Source organism: Triticum aestivum, chromosome 4B (assembly GCF_018294505.1).
Source record: "Triticum aestivum cultivar Chinese Spring chromosome 4B, IWGSC CS RefSeq v2.1, whole genome shotgun sequence".
Lineage (NCBI taxonomy): Eukaryota > Viridiplantae > Streptophyta > Magnoliopsida > Poales > Poaceae > Triticum > Triticum aestivum.
Genome location: NC_057804.1, coordinates 527,426,613 through 527,447,353, shown reverse-complemented (window position 1 = coordinate 527,447,353; position 20,741 = coordinate 527,426,613).

Here is a 20,741-nt window from a genome sequence, read left to right as displayed (position 1 = left end):
AGCATCATCATCGTCACCACGCCGTCGTGCTGACAGAACTCATCTCCGGAGGTTTGCTGGATCGGAGGCCGGAGATTGTCATCGAGCTGAACGTGTGCTGAACTTGGAGGCCCCGTACGTTCGGTGCTTGGATCGGTCGGATCGTGAAGACGTACGACTACATCAACCGTGTTGTGATAATGCTTCCGCTTACGGTCCACGAGGGTACGTGGACGAACACTCTCCCTCTCGTTGCTATGCCATCACACAAGATCATGGTGACGACATAGCAACGAGAGGGGAGAGTGTTCGTCCACGTACCCTCGTAGACCGTAAGCGGAAGCGTTAGCACAACGCGGTTGATGTAGTCGTACGTCTTCACGATCCGACCGATCCAAGCACCGAACGTACGGAGCCTCCGAGTTCAGCACACATTCAGCTCGATGACGATCTCCGGTCCTCCGATCCAGCAAAGGCTCCGGAGATGAGTTCTGTCAGCACGACGGCGTGGTGACGATGATGATGTTCTACCGGCGCAGGGCTTCGCCTAAACTCCGCGACGATATGACCGAGGTGGAATATGGTGGAGGGGGGCACCGCACACGGCTAAGGAACGATCCGTATATCAACTTGTGTGTTCATGGGGTGCCCCCCCCCCGCCCCCGTATATAAAGGAGCAAGGGGGGAGGCCGGCCGGCCCCTTTGGGCGCGCCAAGGGAGGAGGAATCCTCCTCCTAGTAGGAGTAGGACTCCTCCTTTCCTACTCCTACTAGGAGGGGGAAGGAAGGGGAGAGGGGGAAGGAAAGGGGGGGGTGCCGCCCCCCTACTAGTTCAATTCGGACCAGAGGGGGGAGGGGGTGCGCGGCCCATGCTGGCCGCCCCTCTCTCCTTTCCCCTAAGGCCCATAAGGCCCAATACTCTCCCGGGGGGTTCCGGTAACCCCCCCCCCCCCCCGGCACTCCGATTTTCTCCGAAATCACCCGGAACAATTCCGGTGTCCGAATATAGTCGTCCAATATATCAATCTTTATGTCTCGACCATTTAGAGACTCCTCGTCACGTCCGTGATCACATCCGGGACTCCGAACAAACTTCGGTACATCAAAACTTATAAACTCATAATAAAACTGTCATCGTAATGTTAAGCGTGCGGACCCTACGGGTTCGAGAACTATGTAGACATGACCTAGAACCATTCTCGGTCAATAACCAATAGCGGGACCTGGATGCCCATATTGGTTCCTACATATTCTACGAAGATCTTTATCGGTCAAACCGCATAACAACATACGTTGTTCCCTTTGTCATCGGTATGTTACTTCCCCGAGATTTGATCGTCGGTATCCAATACCTAGTTCAATATCGTTACCGGCAAGTCTCTTTACTTGTTCTGTAATGCATCATCCCGCAACCAACTCATTTGGTCACATTGCTTGCAAGCTTATAATGATGTGCATTACCGAGAGGGCCTAGAGATACCTATCCGACTATCGGAGTGACAAAACCTAATCTCAAAATATTCCAACTCAACATGTACCTTCGGAGACACCTGTGGTACTCCTTTATAATCACCCAGTTACGTTGTGACGTTTGGTAGTACCCAAAGTGTTCCTCCGGTAAACGGGAGTTGCATATTTCTCATAGTTACAGGGACATGTATAAGTCATGAAGAAAGCAATAGCAGTATACTAAACGATCAAGTGCTAGGCTAACGGAATGGGTCATGTCAATCACATCATTCTCCTAATGATGTGATCCCATTAATCAAATGACAACACATGTCTATGGTCAGGAAACATAACCATCTCTGATTAATGAGCTAGTCAAGTAGAGGCATACTAGTGACTATAGTTTTGTCTATGTATTCACACATGTATCATGTTTCCGGTTAATACAATTCTAGCATGAATAATAAACATTTATCATGATATGAGGAAATAAATAATAACTTTATTATTGCCTCTAGGGCATATTTCCTTCAGTCTCCCACTTGCACTAGAGTCAATAATCTAGATTACATAGTAATGATTCTAACAACCATGGAGTCTTGGTGCTGATCATGTTTTTCTCGTGAGAGAGGCTTAGTCAACGGGTCTGCTACATTCAGATCTGTATGTATCTTGCAAATCTCTATGTCTCCCACTTGGACTTGGTCCCGAATGGAATTAAAGCGTCTCTTGATGTGCTTGGTCCTCTTGTGAAATCTGGATTCCTTTGTCAAGCCAATTGCACAGTATTGTCACAGAAGATCTTCATTGGTCCCGATGCACTAGGTATGACACCTAGATCGGAAATGAACTCCTTCATCCAGACTCCTTCATTTTCTGCTTCAGAAGAAGCTATGTACTCCGCTTCACATGTAGATCCCGCCACGACGCTTTGTTTAGAACCGCACCAACTTACAGCTCCACCGTTTAATAAAAACACATATCCGGTTTGTGATTTAGAATCGTCCGGATCAGTGTCAAAGCTTGCATCGACGTAACCATTTACGACTAGCTCTTTGTCACCTCCATATACGAGAAACATATCCTTAGTCCTTTTCAGGTATTTCAGGATGTTCTTGACCGTTGTCCAGTGATCCACTCCTGGATTACTTTGGTACCTTCCTGCCAAGCTTATTGCTAAGCATACGTCAGGTCTGGTACACAGCATTGCATACATGATAGAGCCTATGGCTGAAGCATAGGGAACATCTTTCATTTTCTCTCTATCTTCTGCGGTGGTCGGGCATTGAGTTTGACTCAACTTCACACGTTGTAGCACAGGCAAGAAACCTTTCTTTGCCTGATCCATTTTGAACTTTTTCAAAATTTTGTCAAGGTATGTGCTTTGTGAAAGTCCTATTAAGCGTCTTGATCTATCTCTATAGACCTTGATGCCCAATATGTAAGCAGCTTCACCGAGGTCTTTCATTGAAAAACTTTTATTCAAGTATTCCTTTATGCTATCCAGAAATTCTATATTATTCCCAATTAATAATATGTCATCTACATATAAAATTAGAAATGCTACAGAGCTCCCACTCACTTTCTTGTAAATACAGGATTCTCCAAAAGTCTGTATAAAACCATATGCTTTGATCACACTATCAAAATGTTTATTCCAACTCCGAGATGCTTGCACCAGTCCATAAATGGATCGCTGGAGCTTGCACACTTTGTTATCACCTTTTGGATCAACAAAACCTTCCGGCTGCATCATATACAACTCTTCTTTTAGAAATCCATTCAAGAATGTAGTCTTGACATCCATTTGCCAAATTTCATAATCATGAAATGCAGCAATAGCTAACATGATTCGGACAGACTTAAGCATCGCTACAGGTGAGAAAGTCTCATCATAGTCAACCCCTTGAACTTGTCGAAAACCTTTCGCAACAAGTCGAGCTTTATAGACAGTTACATTACCATCAGCGTTAGTCTTCTTCTTAAAGATCCATTTATTCTCAATGGCTTGCCGATCATCGGGCAAGTAAACCAAAGTCCATACTTTGTTTTCATACATGGATCCCATCTCAGATTTCATGGCCTCTAGCCATTTTGCGGAATCTGGGCTCATCATCGCTTCCTCATAGTTCATAGGTTCATCATGATCAAGTAACATGACTTCCAGAATAGGATTACTGTACCACTCTGGTGCGGATCTTACTCTGGTAGACCTACGAGGTTCAGTAGAAACTTGATCTGAAGTTTCATGATCAATATCATTAGCTTCCTCACTAATTGGTGTAGTTGTCACAGGAACCGGTTCTTGTGATGAACTACTTTCCAATAAGGGAGTAGATATAGTTATCTCATCAAGTTCTACTTTCCTCCCACTCACTTCTTTCGAGAGAAACTCCTTCTCTAGAAAGGATCCGACTTTAGCAACGAAAATCTTGCCCTCAGATCTGTGATAGAAGGTGTACCCAATAGTCTCTTTTGGGTATCCTATGAAGATACATTTCTCCGATTTGGGTTCGAGCTTATCTGGTTGAAGTTTCTTCACATAAGCATCGCAACCCCAAACTTTAAGAAATGACAACTTTGGTTTCTTGCCAAACCACAGTTCATAAGGAGTCGTCTCAACGGATTTTGATGGTGCCCTATTTAACGTGAATGCGGCCGTCTCTAAAGCATAACCCCAAAACGATAGCGGTAAATCAGTAAGAGACATCATAGATCGCACCATATCTAGTAAAGTACGATTACGATGTTCGGACACACCATTTCGCTGTGGTGTTCCAGGTGGCGTGGGTTGCGAAACTATTCCGCATTGTTTCAAGTGTAGACCAAACTCGTAACTCAAATATTCTCCTCCACGATCAGATCGTAGAAACATTATTTTCTTATTACGATGATTTTCCACTTAACTCTGAAATTCTTTGAACTTTTCAAATGTTGCAGACTTGTGTTTCATTAAGTAGATATACCCATATCTGCTTAAATCATCTGTGAAGGTGAGAAAATAACGATACCCGCCGCGAGCCTCCACATTCATTGGACCACAAACATCAGTATGTATGATTTCCAACAAATCAATTGCTCGCTCCATAGTTCCGGAGAACAGCGTTTTAGTCATCTTGCCCATAAGGCACGGTTCGCAAGTACCAAGTGATTCATAATCAAGTGATTCCAAAAGCCCATCAGTATGGAGTTTCTTCATGCGCTTTACACCGATATGACCCAAACAGCAGTGCCACAAATAAGTTGCACTATCATTATCAACTCTGCATCTTTTGGTTTCAACACTATGAATATGTGTATCACTACTATTGAGATTCAATAAAAATAGACCACTCTTCAAGGGTGCATGACCATAAAAGATATTACTCATATAAATAGAACAACCATTATTCTCTGATTTAAATGAATAACCGTCTCGCATCAAACAAGATCCAGATATAATGTTCATGCTCAACGCTGGCACCAAATAACAATTATTTAGGTCTAAAACTAATCCCGATGGTAGATGTAGAGGTAGCGTGCCGACCGCGATCACATCGACTTTGGAACCATTTCCCACGCGCATCGTCACCTCGTCCTTAGCCAATCTTCGCTTAATCCGTAGTCCCTGTTTCGAGTTGCAAATATTAGCAACAGAACCAGTATCAAATACCCAGGTGCTACTGCGAGCATTAGTAAGGTACACATCAATAACATGTATCTCACATATACCTTTGTTCACTTTGCCATCCTTCTTATCCGCCAAATACTTGGGGCAGTTCCGCTTCCAGTGTCCAGTCTGCTTGCAGTAGAAGCGCTCAGTTTCAGGCTTAGGTCCAGACTTGGGTTTCTCTCTTGAGCAGCAACTTGCTTGCCATTCTTTTTGAAGTTCCCCTTCTTCTTCCCTTTGCCTTTCTTCTTGAAACTTGTGGTCTTGTTGACCATCAACACTTGATGCTCCTTCTTGATTTCTACCCCCGCAGCTTTAAGCATTTCGAAGAGCTCGGGAATAGTCTTGTTCATCCCTTGTATATTATAGTTCATCACGAAGCTCTTGTAGCTTGGTGGCAGTGATTGGAGAATTCTGTCAATGACACTATCATCAGGAAGATTAACTCCCAGTTGAATCAAGTGATTATTATACCCAGACATTTTGAGTATGTGTTCACTGACAGAACTATTCTCCTCCATCTTGCAGCTATAGAACTTATTAGAGACTTCATATCTCTCAATCCGGGCATTTGCTTGAAATATTAACTTCAACTCCTGGAACATCTCATATGCTCCATGACGTTCAAAACGTTGTTGAAGGCCCGGTTCTAAGCCGTAAAGCATGGCACACTGAACTATCGAGTAGTCATCAGCTTTGCTCTGCCAGACGTTCTTAACGTCGTAAGTTGCATTAGCAGTAGGCCTAGCACCCAGCGGTGCTTCCAGGACGTAACTTTTCTGTGCAGCAATGAGGATAATCCTCAGGTTACGGACCCAGTCCGTGTAATTGCTACCATCATCTTTCAACTTTGCTTTCTCAAGGAACGCATTAAAATTCAACGGAACAACAGCACGAGCCATCTATCTACAAACAAACATAGAGAAGCAAAATACTATCATGTACTAAGTTCATGATAAATTTAAGTTCAATTAATCATATTACTTAAGAACTCCCACTTAGACAGACATCTCTCTAGTTATCTAAGTGATCACGTGATCCAAATCAACTAAACCATGTCCGATCATCACGTGAGATGGAGTAGTTTCAATGGTGAACATCACTATGTTGATCATATCTACTATATGATTCACGCTCGACCTTTCGGTCTTCGTGTTCCGAGGCCATATCTGTATATGCTAGGCTCGTCAAGTATGACCTGAGTATTCCGCGTGTGCAACTGTTTTGCACCCGTTGTATTTGAACGTAGAGCCTATCACACCCGATCATCACGTGGTGTCTCAGCACGAAGAACTTTCGCAACGGTGCATACTCAGGGAGAACACTTCTTGATTATTAGTGAGAGATCATCTTAAAATGCTACCGTCAATCAAAGCAAGATAAGATGCATAAAGGATAAACATCACATGCAATCAATATAAGTGATATGATATGGCCATCATCATCTTGTGCTTGTGATCTCCATCTTCGAAGCACCGTCGTGATCACCATCGTCACCGGCACGACACCTTGATCTCCATCGTAGCATCATTGTCGTTACGCCATCTATTGCTTCTACGACTATCGCTACCGCTTAGTGATAAAGTAAAGCAATTACAGGGCGTTTGCATTTCATACAATAAAGTGACAACCATATGGCTCCTGCCAGTTGCCGATAACTTCGGTTACAAAACATGATCATCTCATACAATAAAATATAGCATCACGTCTTGAGCATATCACATCACAACATGCGCTGCAAAAACAAGTTAGACGTCCTCTACTTTGTTGTTGCAAGTTCCACGTGGCTGCTACGGGCTTAGCAAGAACCGTTCTTACCTACGCATCAAAAACCACAACGATAGTTCGTCAAGTTGGTGTTGTTTTAACCTTCGCAAGGACTGGGCGTAGCCACACTCGGTTCAGCTAAAGTGAGAGAGACAGACACCCGCCAGCCACCTTTAAGCACGAGTGCTCATAACAGTGAAACCAGTCTCGCGTAAGCGTACGCGTAATGTCGGTCCGGGCCGCTTCATCTCACAATACCGCTGAACCAAAGTATGACATGCTGGTAAGCAGTATGACTTGTATCGCCCACAACTCACTTGTGTTCTACTCGTGCATATAACATCAATGCATAAAACCTGGCTCTGATACCACTGTTGGGGAACGTAGTAATTTCAAAAAAATTCCTACGCACACGCAAGATCATGGTGATGGCATAGCAACGAGAGGGGAGAGTGTTCGTCCATGTACCCTCATAGACCGTAAGCGGAAGCGTTAGCACAACGCGGTTGATGTAGTCGTACGTCTTCACGATCCGACCGATCCAAGCACAGAATGTACGGAGCCTCCGAGTTCAGCACACGTTCAGCTCGATGACGATCTCCGGTCCTCCGATCCAGCAAAGGCTCCGGAGATGAGTTCCGTCAGCACGACGGCGTGGTGACGATGATGATGTTCTACCGGCGCAGGGCTTCGCCTAAACTCCGCGACGATATGACCGAGGTGGAATATGGTGGAGGGGGGCACCGCACACGGCTAAGGAACGATCCGTAGATCAACTTGTGAGTTCATGGGGTGCCCCCCCGCCCCCGTATATAAAGGAGCAAGGGGGGAGGCCGGCCGGCCCCTTTGGGCGCGCCAAGGGAGGAGGAATCCTCCTCCTAGTAGGAGTAGGACTCCTCCTTTCCTACTCCTACTAGGAGGGGGAAGGAAGGGGGAGAGGGGGAAGGAAAGGGGGGGCGCCCCCCCCCTCCTAGTCCAATTCAGACCAGAGGGGGGAGGAGGCGCGCGGCCCATGCTGGCCGCCCCTCTCTCCTTTCCCCTAAGGCCCATAAGGCCCAATACTCTCCCGGGGGGTTCCGGTAACCCCCCCCCCGGCACTCCGATTTTCTCCGAAATCACCCGGAACAATTCCGATGTCCGAATATAGTAGTCCAATATATCAATCTTTATGTCTCGACCATTTCGAGACTCCTCGTCACGTCCGTGATCACATCCAGGACTCCAAACAAACTTCGGTACATCAAAACTTATAAACTCATAATAAAACTGTCATCGTAACGTTAAGCGTGCGGACCCTACGGGTTCGAGAACTATGTAGACATGACCTAGAACCATTCTCGGTCAATAACCTATAGCGGGACCTGGATGCCCATATTGGTTCCTACATATTCTACGAAGATCTTTATCGGTCAAACCGCATAACAACATACGTTGTTCCCTTTGTCATCGGTATGTTACTTGCCTGAGATTTGATCGTCGGTATCCAATACCTAGTTCAATCTCGTTACCGGCAAGTCTCTTTACTCGTTCTGTAATGCATCATCCCGCAACCAACTCATTTGGTCACATTGCTTGCAAGGCTTATAATGATGTCCATTACCGAGAGGGCCCAGAGATACCTCTCCGACTATCGGAGTGACAAAACCTAATCTTGAAATATGCCAACTCAACATGTACCTTCGGAGACACCTGTAGTACTCCTTTATAATCACCCAGTTATGTTGTGACGTTTGGTAGTACCCAAAGTGTACCTCCGGTAAACGGGAGTTGCATATTTCTCATAGTTACAGGAACATGTATAAGTCATGAAGAAAGCAATAGCAGTATACTAAACGATCAAGTGCTAGGCTAACGGATGGGTCATGTCAATCACATCATTCTCCTAATGATGTGATCCCCTTAATCAAATGACAACACATGTCTATGGTCAGGAAACATAACCATCTTTGATTAATGAGCTAGTCAAGTAGAGGCATACTAGTGACAATAGTTTTGTCTATGTATTCACACATGTATCATGTTTCCGGTTAATACAATTCTAGCATGAATAATAAACATTTATCATGATATGAGGAAATAAATAATAACTTTATTATTGCCTCTAGGGCATATTTCCTTCAAAACGGTGGAGCTGTAAGTTGGTGCAGTTCTAAACAAAGCGTCGTGGCGGGATCTACATGTGAAGCGGAGTACATAGCTGCTTTTGAAGCAGCAAATGAAGGAGTCTGGATGAAGGAGTTCATTTCCGATGTAGGTGTCATACCTAGTGCATCGGGACCAATGAAGATCTTCTGTGACAATACTGGTGCAATTGCCTTGGCTAAGGAATCCAGATTTCACAAGAGGACCAAGCACATCAAGAGACGCTTCAACTCCATTCAGGACCAAGTCCAAGTGGGAGACATAGAGATTTGCAAGATACATACGGATCTGAACATTGCAGACCCATTGACTAAGCCTCTCTCACGAGCAAAACATGATCAGCACCAAGACTCCATGGGTGTTAGAATCATTACTATGTAATCTAGATTATTGACTCTAGTGCAAGTGGGAGACTGAAGGAAATATGCCCTAGAGGCAATAATAAAGTTATTATTTATTTCCTCATATCATGATAAATGTTTATTATTCATGCTAGAATTGTATTAACCGGAAACATGATACATGTGTGAATACATAGACAAACATATAGTCACTAGTATGCCTCTACTTGACTAGCTCATTAATCAAAGATGGTTATGTTTCCTAACCATAGACATGTGTTGTCAATTGATTAATGGGATCACATCATTAGGAGAATGATGTGATTGACATGACCCATTCTGTTAGCTTAGCACTTGATCGTTTAGTATACTGCTATTGCTTTCTTCATGACTTATACAAGTTCCTGTAACTATGAGAATTATGCAACTCCCGTTTACCGGAGGAACACTTTGGGTACTACCAAACGTCACAGCGTAACTGGGTGATTATAAAGGAGTACTACAGGTGTCTCCGAAGGTACATGTTGAGTTGGCGTATTTCGAGATTAGGTTTTGTCACTCCGATTGTCGGAGAGGTATCTCTGGGCCCTCTCGGTAATGCACATCATTATAAGCCTTGCAAGCAATGTGACCAATGAGTTGGTTACGGGATGATGCATTACAGAACGAGTAAAGAGACTTGCCGGTAACGAGATTGAACTAGGTATTGGATACCGACGATCAAATCTCGGGCAAGTAACATACCGATGACAAAAGGAACAACGTATGTTGTTATGCGGTTTGACCGATAAAGATCTTCGTAGAATATGTAGGAACCAATATGGGCATCCAGGTCCCGCTGTTGGTTATTGACCGAGAATGGTTCTAGGTCATGTCTACATAGTTCTCGAACCCGTAGGGTCCGCACGCTTAACGTTACGATGACAGTTTTATTATGAGTTTATAAGTTTTGATGTACCGAAGTTTGTTCGGAGTCCCGGATGTGATCAAGGACATGACGAGGAGTCTCGAAATGGTCGAGACATAAAGATCGATATATTGGAAGCCTATATTTGGACATCGGAATCGTTCCGGGTGAAATTGGCATTTTACCGGAGTACCGGGAGGTTACCGGAACCCCCCGGGGGTTATTGGGCCTACATGGGCCTCGAGGGAGAAGAGGGAAGGAGCTAGGAGGGGGCCGCGCGCCCCTCCCCTTCCTAGTCCGAATAGGACAAGGGAAGGGGGCAGCGCCCCCCCTTTCCTTCCTCTCTTCCTCCTCTTTCCCCCCTTCTCCTACTCCTACTTGGAAAGAAGGGAGTCCTACTCCCGGTGGGAGTAGAACTCCCCCCTTGGCGCGCCCTCCTTGGCCGGCCGCCTCCTCCCCCCTGGCTCCTTTATATACGGGGGCGGGGGGCACCCCATAGACACACAAGTTGATCTACGGCTTGTTCCTTAGCCGTGTGCGCTGCCCCCTTCCACCATATTCCACCTCGATCATATCGTCGCGGAGTTTAGGCGAAGCCCTGCGCCGGTAGAGCATCATCATAGTCACCACACCGTCGTGCTGACGGAACTCATCTCCGGAGCTTTGCTGGATCAGAGGCCGAAGATCATCATCGAGCTGAACGTGTGCTGAACTCGGAGGCCCCGTACGTTCGGTGCTTGGATCGGTCAGATCGTGAAGACGTACGACTACATCAACCATGTTGTGCTAACGCTTCCGCTTACGGTCTACGAGGGTACGTGGACGAACACTCAACCCTCTCGTTGCTATGCCATCACCATGATCTTGCGTGTGCGTAGGAAAATTTTGAAATTACTACGTTCCCCAACACTCTTGAGTTCTTGTTTCACCTCATCCCTTTTTCCTTCCGTCTCGGTCCTAAGATCTCGGGACGAGATCTCTTGTTAGTGGAGGAGTGTTGTAACGCCCCGGATTCGTTGTGCCAGGTGTCCGCCAGTTATTCGCCGTCGTTGCCATGTCATGTGCTTGCGTGTTGCACTTTGCCATGTCATCATCTGCATTTCATATCATGTCATCATGTGCATTGCATTGCATACGTGTTTGTCTCATGCATCTGAGCATTTTCCCCGTTGCCCGTTTTGCAATCCGGCACTCCTATGTCATCCGGCATCCCCTTTTGCCTCTTCTGTTGTGCGGGTGTTAAACGTTCTCGGAATGGACCGAGGTTTGCCAAGCGGCCTTGGTATAGCATCGGTAGACCGCCTGTCAAGTTTCGTGCCATTTGGAGGTCGTTTGGTACTCCAGCGGTTAACCGTGTAACCCTGAAGGCCTCTTTTGTTACAGCCCAACACCACTTCCAAACCGGCCCAAAACCCAGCAAACTCCCCTCCATGCTCTCGGTCGTTCGATCACGATCGTGTGGGCGAAAACTACACCTCATTTGGACTCTCCTAGCTCCCTCTATCTATAAAGATGCCCACCCCGTCCAAATTCGCGGATGATTTTCCCCTAACCCTAGTCTATTCCTCCCTCTCGCCCGGCAGACATGGTCGCGCGCCGCCGGACGAATCCCGCCGTCGCTCCACCCCAATCCCCGCGCACCACGTGTCCAACTCCACCGTCCCCGCCGCCGCGGCCCGGAGAGCCCGGATAGGGCCCTCCTGGCCCGCGCGCGCCGCCGCCCGGGCACCCCGCCCCCGCGCCGGCCTCCCGCGCCGCCGTGCCCGCAGGACCCCGCCACCTCGTCTCCGACTGCCGCCGCATGCGCCCGTGGCTAGCCGGAGCTGCCCGCCGCCCCGAGCCGGCCATCGTCTCCTGCAGCTCTCCGGCGTGGAGCCGAGCTCGTCCCGCCGCCTCCACCTCTTCTCCGGCCAGATCCCGCCCGGAACGGGATCCCCGGGTCCGGATCCGGCCAGATCCGGCCACCCCCGGCCTCCTCCGCCCTTCCCCGCGCCTCGCCGGACTACCCCGCCCACCGGAGCCACTACCGCCCGCGTTGACCTCGCCCCCCTCTCGAGGTTGATTTCTGCTAAGTCCCCAGAAACTCATAAAATGTTGCATCCTTTGACCTGTTGTAACTCCATGCATACTGGTCCGTTTCGTGTGTGTAATATGTCAAATTGTTCGTCTCGACGAGTACTTCATTTCATTTCATGCTTTTCTAGTGATCCACGTACCCTATGAACTTGCTCTTGCTATGCTTAGCTTCATAAACATCTATTCTTGCTGTTGGTTGCCTTTCCATGCCATGTTTTGCTCTGTGGTGAGTGGTTTAAGCTCACCAACATGCCTACATATTGTTGTTTCTGCCATGTATGAATCTGTCTTATAACTTGCCATGTTTACATGGGTGCCATCATATCTTCTGATCCTTTTTGGCTCATGGTCAGTAAGGGACATTTGTTATATGAGATTAGTAGATTCATGCCTTGCCTTTGTTTGCCATGTTACGTTCCTGTAACATGATGTTTGCTTGCTCTAAACATTGCAACCTGATGTTATTTCCTGATAAGTCTGAAACTGTTAATATTTGCAATCTTCCCATGTCCTTTTGCGCATGTTCTAGTAGTTTCTGGAGATAGCTCAGTGTTCATCTTTTGGCATGTTGTACCTGTACTTCATGCCCATGCCTTTTTGTTATTACGTTGAGGTGCTGTAGCAGATTGTTTTGATGCTTGCTAGATCCCTAGTTGCTATTATGGACAGATTGTTGTTATGTCTTGTATAGAGTATATGTGTTGAACCATTGCTCCGTTTTGAGTGTGCTCTATATGAAACTTGCTTGATTTTGCATGTAGTTTTGTATTATCATGTTGCATCCTTGTTTTGGTGTGTTTGCTTGATGTTTGAGTGACTTTTGCATCAATGCCATGCTTAACTTGTTTTGCTCATATCTTCTAGGCCGTAGCTCCGAATCCAATGAACTTTATATGTAACTTGACTAGAATTTCGTGTAGATTCTCTTGGTGCTCTTTAACTTGCTGTATAACAACTTGAATATAAGGTTTATTCAGATCTGGACCAACTTCGAAATTTACATTTGAGGACTTACCGGAATTGTTATATGTTGTTCTCGGCCTCTTTTAAACTTGCCTTGATGTGTTGCTCTTGTTTGCATCGTCTCTTGCCATGAGTAACTTCATGTAGCTTTGTCATGCATCATGCTTGTTGTGCATCATGTCTTGTCTATGTGTGGTGTGTTTACCATGTTGTGTGCTTCTTCTCGATAGTTCCCGTTTTCGTTGCGATCGTGAGGATTCGTTCGTCTACGTGTGGTTCGTCTTCGTGGCTTCATCTTCTTCATGGACTCGTTCTTCTTCCTTGCGGGATTTCAGGCAAGATGACCGCTACCTTGGATCTCAGTACTATCATTGCTATGCTAGTTGCTTCGTTCTATCGCTTCGCTGCGCTACCTATCTTTTGCTCTTCAAGCCTCCCAAATTGCCATGAACCTCTAACCTTTGACACCCTTCCTAGCAAACCGTTGCTTGGCTATGTTACCACTTTGCTCAGCCCCTCTTATAGTGTTGTTAGTTGTAGGTGAAGTTGAAGATTACTCCATGGTGGACAGGATTTTGTTGGGATATCACAATATCTCTTATATTATTAATGCATCTATATACTTGGTAAAGGGTGGAAGGCTCGGCCTTATGCCTGGTGTCTTGTTCCACTCTTGCCGCCCTAGTTTCCGTCATACCGGTGTTATGTTCCCGGATTTTGCGTTCCTTACGCGGTCGAGTGATTTATGGGACCCCCTTGACAGTTCGCTTTGAATAAAACTCCTCCAGCAAGGCCCAACCTTGGTTTTACCATTTGCCTCATCATCACCTACTTTTCCCTTGGGAGTTATTAACCCGAGGGTCATCTTTATTTTAGCCCCCCCGTGCCAATGCTTGTCTAAGTGTTGGTCCAAACCGAGCGATGTCCGGCGCCCCCTGGGCAACCAGGGTCTATGCCAACCCGACGTCTTGCTCTTCCAGTGTGCCCTGAGAACGAGATATGTGCAGCTCCTATCGGGATTTGTCGGCACAGCGGGCGGCTTTGCTGGTATTGTTTTACCATTGTCGAAATGTCTTGTAAACCAGGATTCCGAGACTGATCGGGTCTTCCTGGGAGAAGGTATATCCTTCATTGATCGCGAGAGCTTATCATGGGATAAGTTGGGACACCCCTGCAGGGTATTATCTTTCGAAAGCCGTGCCCACGGTTATGGGTAGATAGGAATTTGTTAATGTCCGGTTGTAGATAACTTGACACCAGATCTAAATTAAAACGCATCAACCGCGTGTGTAGCCGTGATGGTCTCTTCTCGGCGGAGTCCTGGAAGTGAACACGGTTTCTGTGTTATGATTGACGTAAGTAGGTGTTCAGGATCACCTCTTGATCATTGCTAGCTTCACGACCGTTCCTTTGTTTCTCTTCTCGCTCTCATTTGCGTATGTTAGCCACCATATCATGCTTAGTCGCTACTGCAACCACACCACTTTACCCCTTCCTTTCCCATTAAGCTTTGCTAGTCTTGATACCCATGGTAATGGGATTGCTGAGTCCTCGTGGCTCACAGATTACTACAACAACAGTTGCAGGTACAAGTTATGCGATGATCATGACGCGAGAGCGATGCTTGCTTGTTTTGGAGTTCTTCTTCTGCTTCTTCTTCAATCAGGGGATAGGTTCCAGGTCGGCAGCCTGGGCTAGCAGGGTGGATGTCGTTTGTGTTTCTGTTTGTGTTTCATCCATAGTCGGATGGTGCTCTTATGTAAGATGATGTTGTATTCGTGTGGCATTGTATACCTTTTGTATGTATCCCCATCTATTTATGTAATGTCGATGTAATGGTATCCACCTTGCAAAAGCGTTTCAATATGCGGGTCTATCCTTGGTGGGACCTTCGAGTTCCTCTTGGATAGGGTCGCATATTGGGCGTGACAGTCGTCCATGTTGTCGATGTCTTCGGAGGCACAGTCTAGCATGTCGGTCAAATCTTTGACGGTGGTTATTAAGTGGGTGGTGGGTAGGACGTGAAATTCCCCGCTCTAAGCCCCTAGTCCGGGTTGGGCGTAGTTTGGAAGTGACGCTTCTGTAATGGCGAGGGATTGCATTAAGTCCAAGGCCTCGTTTAAGAGCGAAGGCTGGACGGTGAACCGAGGTCCTGTGGGGCTAGGCACAGCAGATTCTACCAGGCTGTGCTCCTAGACGCAGACCTTAAGAGTTTGGAGTAGGTATCCAGAGGCGTGTTGGGCTCTCTGATGACAGGGAGAGTTCGGTTTGATCCTAGGATCGCCGAAGAAATAGTTGCCTCCGGGTCTCCGGATAAGAGCTCTGTAGGAGAACAGAGTCCGATGGGTTTCAGAAATCCTTCTTCGGATGAAGTGGTCGGCTCTGGATCTAAGGCCAGGGCAGCGATGATAGTTGGTCCTTGAACGGTGCTTGATGACGGATCCAATGGGTTTCCTTCGGTGGTCGAGGCCGTGAATCCTTCGAAGATCAAGTCTCCTCGAATGTCGGCGACGTAATTCAGGCTTCCAAATTTGATCTGATGACCAGGGGCGTAGCTGTTGATCTGTTCAAGGTGACCAATTGAATTGGCACGCAGAGCGAAGCCGCCGAACACAAAAAGTTGACTAGGGAGGAAGGTTTCCCCGGAAATAGCATCGTTGTTGATGATCGAACTAGCCATCGAACCTTCTGCCGACGACATAGTGGAGCTGTCAATGAAATCACCAATGTTGGTGTCAAAACCAGCCGATCTCGGGTAGGGGGTCCCAAACTATGCGTCTGAGGATTGAAGGTAACATAAGACAAAGGGGATGCGATGTTTACCCAGGTTCGGGCCCTCTTAATGGAGGTAAAACCCTACTTCCTGCTTGAATGACTTTGATGAGTATAGGGGTTACAAGAGTTGATCTACCTCGAGATCGTAATGGCTAAACCCTAGCTGTCTAGCCTATATGAATTCTGATAGCCTCTATAGACTAAACCCTCTGGTTTATATAGACACCGGAGGGGCCTAGTGATGAGGACATCTCTTCTACTGTTACGCCCGCCGCGACTCCTACATCAGTTATTCCACTTGGTCGTATTACTACAGCGCGAGTGAGACAAATTAATGGCCAGGTACTATCGCTCCTTTGTGCACATAATTTAACTGACGAGAATATGATATTACACTCATGTTCCAATTTACTTGTACTCAGAAACGAAGGTGTTGCAGATCTGACGAGACAAAGTAATATGAAGCCAGGAGATGGAAAATGTTGCATGTTAACTACACCAGCAGGACACTGTTGCATGCAAGAACCAATCGAACCATCCATGATCCATGCTACGTACATGCAAAAGGAGAGAAGGAGGAAGCCACGTACAGACAATCCCACCTCATCAAATAAAGAAGGAAACCATACAATATTCTATCTACTTCTGGGCCGGCCTGATGATGATTATTACTTCCTTCAAATTGTAGCACTACTGGACACGTCAACGCCAGCTCATAGGCGATGGCCGTATGGACTTAATAAATAGTTAGTGTTCATCTAGGTATAGACTCGGGTTTTATTGTATTGTCTAGCCATCGCTACAATTCGCATCTACGAGACGTGTAGGACTATCGCCTTATCAGATCCACAGTGGAACCCCAACTTTTCATTTAGTTCGTGTTCTCAGTTTATTAGCCGTAATTTCAGTTGCAATTCACCTTTGTTCTTGACGGTTCTTCGGTTGCTTGTAGGAACTCAAACCTCGTTGTTCAGGTTGATTGTGCCCACGACAAGGTCAGTAACCATCAGAGATTGGTTTAACGATTGTTGGGGCGTATCGTCGGGTACGGTATAGTCGGATCGTTAAGGTCAAAATCCACCAAATTGATAATTATCCCCACTCTCAACGAAAGATCGGGCCGCCGTCACATCAAGTGGTATCAGTTTTCAAGTTCATCGGTGAGAGATTTATAGTTTTCGTAGTTTAGTTTATTTCTCTATCCTATAAACCTACAAAAAAGCCAAAAAAATAGATTAGTTCATCTAGTACACCTACCATTTTAGCCTTTAGCAATTTTACTATCTAGTATTTGCGTTCATCCTAGTATTAGTGCTGGTTTAGATTCGTTTGAAAAAAATTCTACTAGATCGAACTTGTTTTGTCCATCATATTTTCTGTCGTAAGCTCATCTATCGTCCGAAAAAAAGAGCAAGATTCTGATCGATTGTTTCCAATTTTTGTTGACTCCGGACGTCTTGGTTTTCCTTTGCTACAATATTTCTCAGGTGTTGTTTCGATCGCAACACATATTCCAAACGTCCCATCCGTCCAAACATGCTACTGGATTGAGGTGTTCAATTTTGGATTTAGTTCAATATTTTGACCTAGTGAACGAGCTATTTCACGTAATCGAGATATTTCATTTTGGGTTTGCTTCACATTTTTGAGTGGGTCAACTATTTGTCATATAGTAAATCGCTAGCAACGAGCATGTAAAAACACATTACTCCCGAGCATCATCTCTCCATCTAAAAAAGAAGTGGCAAGCTAATATTTCAAAATTTGATTCGAATCGACTTGGTAAGGTAGACATGGATGCTCGTTCTCCCAAAATTTGAATGAACCATTAAACATCCTCTGCTCGGTGGAATTCGCCCGAGCAAATAAATGGGAGACGCGAAATTACCGTCCTATGTGGGACACGCATCAATTGGCCCGTTGTACATCGTGGGTAGGTTCGTAACTTCATCCAAGCGCGCCTTCTCCTCGGCCGAAATGACATGTGCCGAATAATTCATAAATGATGGTCGGAAAAACACACTCTCCTCGCCCGAAATAGCTCGTGCCCACTATTTCAAAACACGCTCTCCTCGCCCAAAATCGCTCGCGCCCACTATATTTCAAAACACGCCCTCCTCGCCTGAAATAGCTCCCGCCCACTATTAGGGGAGAAGCAAAGTTACTCTACTATCCTCGACCCTCAGTACACAGACCGTGTGCACTAGGTCGTGTGCCTCTTACTCCGTGCTGCTGGAGCTGCCTCGACGATGGCCGCGTGAACCGTACCGAAGCCGATTCACCCCCGCCGTTGTTCACGGTGCTGGAGCGGCTCCAAGTTTGGATCCGTTCAGAGTCCAGGAGCTGCTTCCCTATAGCCGTCGACCGTCATGACATCGCTGTTTCCTTGCCGCCGGAAACCACCGCAACCGCGCCGGCCTCACCGACTCGGCAGCTGGACCTGCCTACTTCACCATGCCGCCAGATAGGTCGCCCCCTCATCTCAAATCACTTTATTTAGGCGTCAATTGTCTGAATTTTTATTCTGGGCCAATCAATTCCCAATGGCAAGCAGCACCCCTCGAGGCGGAGGAGCTCCTAGGCTACGGGTTGGCTGGTGTCTAACGTAAGGGTGCGGGGCCGCAATTTTGCCTCGGAAGCAGCGCTTAGATGGCTATCTTAGAGTTGCGTGGGTTGAAGGTACTGCCACCACCGGATCTGGATGACAGGGAGTCTTTGTGGATTGGCCCGGGGGTGGCGCAACCACGGCAGTGCGGTGGGGCGGGGAGCGGGGTTTTGGCTGGGGCCACGGATGATGGAGGCAGGCTGCTCTGCCGTTGTTTGCTGGCTCTTCGGGGAAGATCCCGAATAGTGTCAGTCGGGAGGCACAAGACGACCATCAAGCCATCCGGCGTAGATCGGACAGTATCAAAATAAAATAAAATCGTGTGACCCCAATTTAGTCTTCAATCAACAGACGTGTGACCACTCTCGTACCTTGCTATTGATCTCTTAGTGTATTTCTTCAGATCAAAGAGATATGTCATTCTTAACATTATGCGTTATCTGCATCTTCAGCCAGACCGTCTTCCGACTCACCGCAGCTGCTCCAACAAGGGAAGCATACGCCAGAAGGGAGCTATAGTCCCCACTCAACAGTTCCCTACATCGAATGCGCGTGCCCGACAAGGATAGCCACAACAACTGCAGGGCCATCGACAAGTCAACACATGATGCTCACTCCTATGGATGGCGACCAGATAGGTTGTACCCTCATCTTACTTGTGTGCAACATTTATGGCTTTGTTATTCATCTAAGCATGGAAAATAGATTATCTCATTTCACTGTATATTCATGTTGATCTCTTACGGGTCTTGTTCAGGAGTTAACGATGTTCCATAGTTCAGCTAAGATACTTGTTCTTTAGGTAACGTAGTTCCATAGTTATCATCCATCAGCCAATGCTATCCCACAGGCTGGTGATTATAGTATTATACCACTTCTAGTATTACCTATGTTATTCTTTAATACTTTTGTGTGCCATCTAGTTAATCTCGAGTACAAACGATACATATTCTGTAGCTTTCATCTGTGTTCTCCCTTTAGTTTTTGAGACCTGTTGCTGCTAGTTAACCCCAGTCCTACTATTTATGTCGTCTCCTACAAGCACTCATTACATAAATCTAAATACTAGTTGTCTTCCATGCATGTCAGATATAATTGCATACACTGATATATCCACAAGAACCTCATGGAGCAATGTAAAGGCCAATAAACTTGATGTCAATGATAACCAATATGATAGAACATGTAAAGGCAGTTCTTTAGAAGACTTGCAGAAAGATGATGAATCCTCTTCACCCCACAAGGTCCTTGCTCTAACTTGGCCTGTGATATGGGTACAACATGCATATAATGTCCTGGAGTGTATCTTCTCTGTTGTAATGCCATGTGCTTAGCATGCTGATCATGCATGTAAATATGTCATGCCTTCCTATTTTTCAGTACCTATTCCATTCATGATAACATGTTTTCAAATTCAAGTACTGTAATTCTACTCTATCGCAATGCCATCTGCTTAATTTGGACATAATGCTTCTGAATATCGTATGCATTGTTATTCATCAGTATGTACTTCATCTGTCTACCATACCATGTTTTTTTACATTGAAGTGTTGTTCTAGTGCTCTGTTGCAATGCCATCTTGGTTTCCCAATCATACACGTGTATGTTGCCTTCGTTTTTTCTGTACATATTCCGCTAGCATACAGTTTTACATTCAACTAGTGTTTTTTTCTGTGCTGTCATGTCGTATCCCTAGCTCTTACACCATACTCCCTCCGTCCGGATTACATGTTGCCGAAATGGATAAAAAAGGATGTATCTAGAACTGAAATACACCTAGACCCATCCATTTTTTTCCGGATGGAGGGAATACATGTCAATATGTCATGCCTTTCTATTCTTCAGTACCTATTCCATCTCTCTGTTGAAGCATGTTTATTAATTAAAGCACCATTCTTCTATACAAGCCATGCAAGGGGAAGACGTCTATGTTAGAATCTAAAGGGTTACAAACAAGGCCTTTGCAAAAGATCCAAACGCCAGCAGATAATAAACCAACTCTAGTTTTTATAGATACTACTCCAGCACAGAGAAACCCAACTCCTACTGATAATAAGCAGATTCCAGTGGCCAAAGAACTAGTCCGCTC